The sequence below is a fragment of the Melanostigma gelatinosum genome, assembly GCF_949748355.1.
Source record: "Melanostigma gelatinosum genome assembly, chromosome: 20".
Classification (NCBI taxonomy): Eukaryota; Metazoa; Chordata; class Actinopteri; order Perciformes; family Zoarcidae; genus Melanostigma; species Melanostigma gelatinosum.
Genome location: NC_136653.1, coordinates 16,367,697 through 16,375,871, shown reverse-complemented (window position 1 = coordinate 16,375,871; position 8,175 = coordinate 16,367,697).

The window sequence follows — 8,175 nt, the reverse complement described above, 5'->3', positions numbered from 1 at the left end:
GACGTTTTCCCCCCTAGGAATATATTGTCTTAACCAAAAGAATCATTTTTAAAACAAATAAAATTCATTCTTGCAATGAGTGAAGTGAAATTATACTAACACTGGTTTGAGAGTGATTAGACCAGTTGCATTACAGTATAACAAAGCATATTTTAATAAGAGCACAGCATTGTACCTGCAGAAGGTTGTAAACTAAAAGGAGAGCAGGGTTTTCTCCACCAGTGGCAGCAGATGGTAAGTTGGTGTCGGGTTTATAATATTCGTGCGGTTGTAATCTCATTGAGGACCTCTTTAGATAAGAAGGATTAAGGAGCTCTCCATTCGCAGGACCCTTAGAAGAGCGCTTGTTTTAGAGAACATTCACCTTATTACCTCTTAATAAAAACAACTCTTTATTAATTATTAAATCATATCAGGGATTATTTGTGTCTGTGACCCTGTGTTATCTGAACACACGAAGGGCGTGTTAGTATAAAATAAGACACTTAAAAATAACACGGACATTCCTTTCATAGCAAACACGCGTGGAGGCTTTTTTAGCCCATGCAAAAATACACGTGCAACAAAATAGTGCTCGTTCAAGAAATACAATTAATTAGCCGGTTGTGTATATGCTTATTAACCATGAACTATCATGAGTTGCATAACAGCCACCACTACTGGACGGAGTTGAGTCTATTTCTGTAGTGAAAGGGATTAGTCGACAAGGGATGACTTCATTCCTCAGTAAACCTGGGGCCGACGTTGAGGAATCAAAGGAACATGCAAAAGTGATCAGGTTTCAGCTCAGTATCAGAGGATAAAGTGATGGCACTCTTGTCATTCTGTTTGGTTTACTGCTGTAAAAATATCTCAGGTGTGTATGAAATGGACGATATGTGCTGTAGGAAAGAATTCCTGCTGAGCCCGACCAGACAGAGATTCAGGAATGCCACAGGAGGCTCCCATGTGCCGAGCCCATGACCCGTTCCCAAAACAACAACGAGCACAAAAATGTGAAAAATCCGTCAAAGGAAGCTGGGGAGGAGGGAACAATGGAGGAAGCCCTCAGAGTAAACAGGTAGGCCCGAAGCCTGCATGCCCCTCATTCCAGACCCTCCGCCCCAGAGATAAGAGACGAAATGTTGAAACCAAGCGGTTAAAAAAGGGCTGGTCACACTGATACAGCAGCACGGGTCCTGCCAAGCATTCTGGAATCAGTCTGAAAATAGGTCTGAGCTGAAGCTCTGCACTCAGAGCAGCATGGCAGGTAATAGCAACGCATGTCTGAAGCTCCATTTGTCACATCATAACCTGTCACGCCACGGAGTTATAACGAACCAGCTGGCGATATGAACACTGTTATTTTTCCTTCACATGATTACACGTGAAATCACACGCCGCCATGACAGAGATATCTGTCTCTGCGTTCCGGGTGTATTGCCACCGCTGCCAAGCTCTATTTTTAAGTCCTTGCGCCTATACTGCAACTAATTGGCGCCAAGTTAGATTCAAACCTGTGCTGTTAATGGGAAAAAATGTGTGATATGTTTTGGCCCTTGTCCCCTTTCTATATTTGGCCGAGCAGTCCTCTATGCAGCTGCTCCTCCAGATCTGTCTGCCTGTGTTCCCATCAAACACCTCTCTTCAGTCTGCATATATCGCCTCAATTCGAGAGGCAAAGAGCGCTTCTGCTTGAAGGGCATGAGAATACATTGGTGGCTATAGAAAAATAACAGCAGTTTGCTCTGATGTTGTGCCATGTTTAGCCTCTCTATTTGCATTTGAAATAAAATGCCCATCTTGTTTTTTAGCCCTTGTAAGAACTGTTTAAAATTCCAAGCATTGCAGCTGTCCGGAATTCAATTACAAGTGATACAGCTGCACAGTGACCGACGGACATCCACTTGAATTAAAAGACAAGCAAATGATCCTGCAAATATATCATCTCTTTTAAACTTGACTTGCAAAATCCCAATTCTTTTAGAATTGTTTTAATATGTACAGCAACGTTGATAAATTCCATTTTTCCTTTGAGGGCAGTTCAATGTGAGAAAAAAGAAAACTTGGCAAACGTTGAGCCAAAAAATATGCTTACTGTTCAAAATTCCATTCAAGTTACATGATGTTATATCCCCCCCCCCCCCCCCTCTTAACTTCCAGTGGAATTCCCAGATTTTGAATGAAACCCTGCCAAACCGGACTCACACTGTAAGGTCACACCACCGTCCGTCCCCTCCAAAACCCGTAGCACAGCAGTGGAGAGGTCCCCACCCCATCCATTTTGAGCGCTCCGTATCAGCTGTGCCAAGCTTTTAATCTGCCTGGTGACATCCCAGTGTTTCCTGCATGGGACAGAGGGAAAGATAAGCACGCTCCTCTGTGCGGTAAATCACTCCGCACTCCCACTTGTTCACTGATATGACCATTATTCAATTAGGCTGCACAAAAACTGACCACAATTCTTGGTAATTACAATAAGAGGCTTGGTGATTGTTTTCAAATCATTTTCATGTTCTTAATCTCTTTCTTCTCTTGGCAACGTCTGCTTTAATTGTTCAACGGCAAACATAACAAAGTGTGTTACGGCCAGGGGTGGAAAGTAACACTTTCGAAGTGTTGGACTTTTTTGTAGGACTAAAAAAATATTCTGTATTAAAGAAGACACAGAAAAACTAAATTAACTCTGGTATCTTTCTTTGCATAACATTAAATATGGTTATCTAATATAATGAGGGATACCCCACATAGCATCCAGCTCCACTAGCGTGCCAGTAGCCTATGGCTGATGTTGAATAATCTTCAGCCAGTTAAGCTAAGACAGTCTTGAAAAAATATGCTTTTTTTTTATCTTGTACTTGTGAAGTTTGTTTACCATATGCTGCTTGAGGTTTTCTGCTGGCTGTTAACATTATTTAGCAGGTTAGCTAGCATTAATTAGCTAGGTTTTTGTTCAATAGATATCAATATATACATAAAGGTAAAATTATTTTTATCCTTATTTTACCAGAATAGTCTCTGTGAATCTCTTTTTTGAGAGAGTTTTTGACAATATCGTTAAAAGGCAACAAAAACAGTACATTTTCAACATAATCAAGGCTACAGGAACGAGACAATGCGGACTGAAAAAATAATGACATGAAGGAAACAAAGACAAAACACAATGGCAGATTAAAAAGTGATGTGTCTTTAGAAAGTCTGCAGATTGTGAGGATACGGTACATCAACAACAAAGCCTCTCCGCAGCAATATAAATACTGATATGCACAGAATGTGGACTATTCTTCTCCAGAGGGCAGTGGCAGTCGGGGTCCTGCTCACCAAAGGGCTCAATACCACATGGCTGTTAGCTTTGGAGGGCCCTGGCGGAGGGCCAGTCCGCTGACGGGACAACCTGGCTACGCGCGACCCAGATAGCAGCCCAGGGTGAGGAGTGATTTATCCGTCTGTGCTCGCATCAGACAACCTTCCTCTGATTAAGGGTCAGTCACTGAGCGACAGAGCGGAGTGGAGTGGACAGGGGCGAGACAGACGGCCTCCCAGTGTGAGACACTGGCATCCTGACCGCACACAAATGGACTTTCCAGACGCTGCAAACGGCACATGTACTGTGTGCCTCTGAACACACTCATTCATATACACACATTTACCAATGGGCATTTACAAAGGAATATGCACGTAGTCATTGTTTTTCCTCTCTCTTTTAGTCATATACGCTGGCTGACTAACACACACACACACACACACACTCCAGAGCCAAGATAGAGACGTATTGAGCTGGCCTTGACATTCGCTCAACCCGACAACAAAAGGATGTGGCGAATCTCAGTCGCCCACTGTTTGACTCGTCTCTGCGTGCTGTTAGAGAGTAGTGTTCCTGCTGTTCAGAGTTCACCAGCAGGTTACTGCCCCCCTCAATTTCAATGGAAATGGTGCCTGTTGTATCCATATATTGTCTGGGAATTCTGTAGGGATGAAAAGTACGTTTGTCACAGTTGTTTTTAACAAATGATCCGTTGATACTTTGTGGAATTTGTATCTACTAAGCTGTTAGCAATAGTGAGGAAAGGATGGGCCCTAGTTTGAGGATGGTTGGTCGGATACTTTCATAATGCTCACTGACCTTTACAATATGAAACATCTGTTCGTCCGCCACACCTCATACATTTAAATATCTCACAATTTCAGCCCTAAAACACTGTCCAGTTGATATAGTGTGCCACAACGCCAGCTGCTAGTTTAGTATCGGTTGTACTATTAATACTGATATTAATGTATGAACTCCGTCTGTCTGTCCTTACTCCCACGCTGTGATGTCCTGTGTTGCTTTCTTTTTCTTTACTTTCCTTTGTTGCTGTCTTCCGTGCTGTAAACTTCCAGTTCAGCTATTGAATGGTGTATTGAAAGAAAACACGGTTACAATATCAATGTTGTCAAATAATTAATATTAAAAGTTAAAGGGGAGTGGTTGCAGCTTGCTTTGATACATGCAGCTTGATATTTTGCTGAAGGCTGCTCTCTTCTCTGCCTGAGGAACCCTAAAAAGACATTGTTTCAATTGTTAAATCTCATTGAAAAAAATGTATTGGGGCTAAAATGGATTTTTAAAAGTAGAAATCATCACCAATAGTGGATCTGGGTGACAGAGATTGAAATGTTCATACAGTAAATGGACCGAAATAGTTTCACAGCTGTTAAAAAAAACAGTAAAGATCATCAGTTCAAATAAAAAAAATGAACACGACACACTACAACAATCTGTCAATGGATTTTAGGGCCATGACCTCCCTCTGATTTCTACAACATGCTGGAAGACAAAACCTGGAAACATGCTTCATGATGTCAGATATGCAGAATCATACAACATTTACTCCACATTTCAACTGTTTCCACTAAATAAAGAAGTGTGATGTATTTCAATGGTAATAAAACCCAATCAAAGCAGACTCTTCACAGCACACAGTGTTGCCTACCGTCCTCTCCGTAGATCGAGCTGTTTGTCATCAGACAATAATCAGAAGCCGTCTGAGTGTACCCGCCCGCATTCACTCACACATACACATATCTCTGAATATCTGAGGTATTACATTCATGAAGTAACAACTCTGGACCTCTGTCGGACTAAACAAAGAAAATAATGAAGACCTGTGATGAATATTTGGCAAGAGTTTACCCTATTATTGGTTATTTTACATGTGAGCCTCACAAGTACTATATAGTAAAAAAAAGAAATAAAGACAAACAACGAGAACGTAACACAGGGTGAGCAGTATATAAGAATATGTTATAATACACTTATGATTTATTATGCATTTCACCTGAACATTTTGTATAAAGCTGTTTATAAGCCTGATGATTGTTTAATTAATTAAATTAAATGAATGTACATTCGATTTATTCGTACTACAGACTCGTGACACTGTCTACAACCTTTAAATGTGCTGAAATATTCCTCATGTTGTTGATTTATGATACATTATTTCACATTATGACATTTTGTTATACACACGTTATGCAATTATGATATAATTCTATTGCATTTATTGTGTTGTTTTATTTCCCATTGAGATTTAGTCCTGGCCAAGACGGCAGCGTATACATTTCACATAAAAGCACAAACAATAGACTTCAAACAAAACAGCAAATTGCATCAACCAATGAATTCGATGCACAAGTAAGGTCTAACTTACAGTGTACCATAAGAAACCATTTGAGTGACATGTTACCCCGCAGGTACTGTAATAATGACAGCAGAGCTGGAGCGTGACCGCTGTGCGTGACCACAGCAGGACTTCAGTCAGGGATTACTGGAGCGCCTCACCTCACCTGGAACACACGTGCTCTACACGTCCCTCACGCGCTTATATTCTCACAAGGACTCTAGACTCTGAAATCGTTTATCTCATGAATATCATACACATTTAACTACAAGCACAACTCAATTTAATTTCCAGGCAATGACTTTACTGAGAAAAGGGTTGCTTTAGGCCAATATTGATTGATATTATCAATGTTTATGTAATAATTAGTCAAAATGCGTTAAATCATCTGCAAATACAATAAAACCCATGAGTTAATGAATCTGACTTTTTACAGATTATAATTAAGTATTTAAATTAATAAATCAGCCTGTAAAAAAACATAGATTAACTTCTGTTTTAAATACTTAAATAATTATATATATTATTAATCATCAGGGCCAATTTTTATATTACACCTGTTAGTTTATAAATCCGATATAATTAATCAATGTATTGAAATTATGTTATTTAAATAGAAATACAGAATGTTAAGTTTGTACAGTTTTCATATCAACCCACTATGATTTATTCTATTCATATAAATTGTCAGATTACCTGTGAATAAGTACATTTTTAGTTTTTTAACACCTGGTAAATGTTTAATTTCCCAGTGAGCCTCATGTAGTCCTGTGCACAGCTGACCCCTGGTGGCAACAGGCGACAGTACAACTAATCATCTTTACAGCATCTGCAAAACCCAACCACCACAGCAACTTCCAAACTAAGACAACATTGGATCAGAATTTGACTTTTAGAAATGAACATTTTCTGTCAGTACGACATGTGTTACAGATTGTACAGACGTGACAGGACAGACCGGTCCCACGGAGACGAGACAGGACCTGCGGAGGGAGGAACACACCGTCGGCTTTTAGGGAACTGGAAGTGAACTGTTTGCTGTTTCAGTGGAAATGTGTTTGATATTTGTTTGAAGCTCATAATCCAATAACATGAGCACAAATACACTTCCTGCGTAAGAGACAGCTTTCAGACTTGTTATTGAAGAAGAAAAATACCAAACAGTGTCTAGACATTTGTCCTGGCTGTGGGTTCACACAATTTAAACATTTATCTAAAAATACGACACTGTAACTTGGTTTCTTTGCATTTTCTGACCCAATCTGTAGGTTGCACAAACAGAAATAACTGAGATGGAAACTTTCATTCATTCAATTTAAGATGGTAGACTTTTGGTTTTTATATTCAAAGGGAAAGAGCCACCAAATGCATAATTCAGTCAGAAATACAGTGTACAGTGTATTACAATAGATATCAATAGATTACTGCTGAAGAGTAATAGAGTCTTACAAATCTCCTTTATCAAACAACATCCTGACCACAGCGTGGGCAAACTGTGTACCCGTGTAACAATTAGAAAAATAAAAACAGAGTTCAATTGAAATCGATTTCATCATTTACATAACTGTGGTGAAATGTTATTATCTACCACAATAAACACATGAAGAGCAAATATGGTGCTTTTTATTGAATGTAAATAAGAACAAAACACGTGTCAGCTGCTCACACACATACACATACAGACTCTTTCTCTCTCACACTCACACACACACACACACACACACACACACAAAAGCAATGAGACAACAAAGGGTAGTTGACCCGGGTCATGACACTCTGCCCTCTCCTCCCTTTATTTAGACTATATTTTTATGTATTTTTATTCTGGAGGAAGTCCTACCGGTGATTCCCAAAATGGTGCGAGGGGTGTGAATTTCTCAGCGTATGGTTTCCTCTCGGATAAAGGATGTTCCCAGCCAATCTTTCATGGATGGAGCAAACAGGAGTCATTGGAACAAGGAAGTGGCGACAGGTGCTCTGTGGAAGATTCAAAGATCCACAGAAAGGAAAAAAACACGAACAGACAATAGTCCACATTTATCTTGTGAACCCCACCTCAGCTGAGCCTCACAGTATTTTCACTGCCATTAAATTCATCCACTTTCTATATAGGTCACGCAATCCTGAATCAAATAAATCATTGTTTTGTGTTAGTCTTGATTACGTCACACCAGCATTTAGTTCAACCATCCATTTATTTTTGCTAACTCAGCTGTTTATCCACCATTTTAGCCTTTTTTTTTTTACCATCCATAGCTTTCTGTTTCAACAGTTTATCCATTAGCTTTGATTCACTTTTCAACTGTTTCATCATTTTCCATTACATTAGCTAACTATTTTATCTGTTCATCCATATTTTTGTGTCACTTTTACGAGCTAACGTAACGCGTCTCATCTTTTTTTGCTCGCTTGAGTTTTGATGCACTCTCAGTTGTGTTCAGGTTTTAACAGCTGGCTCAATGACTGGTTATATTTTTGTATTTTGTCATTTATATATTTCTTTCAAATGAATTGAGCTGTTCCTCAAGATGTCCCA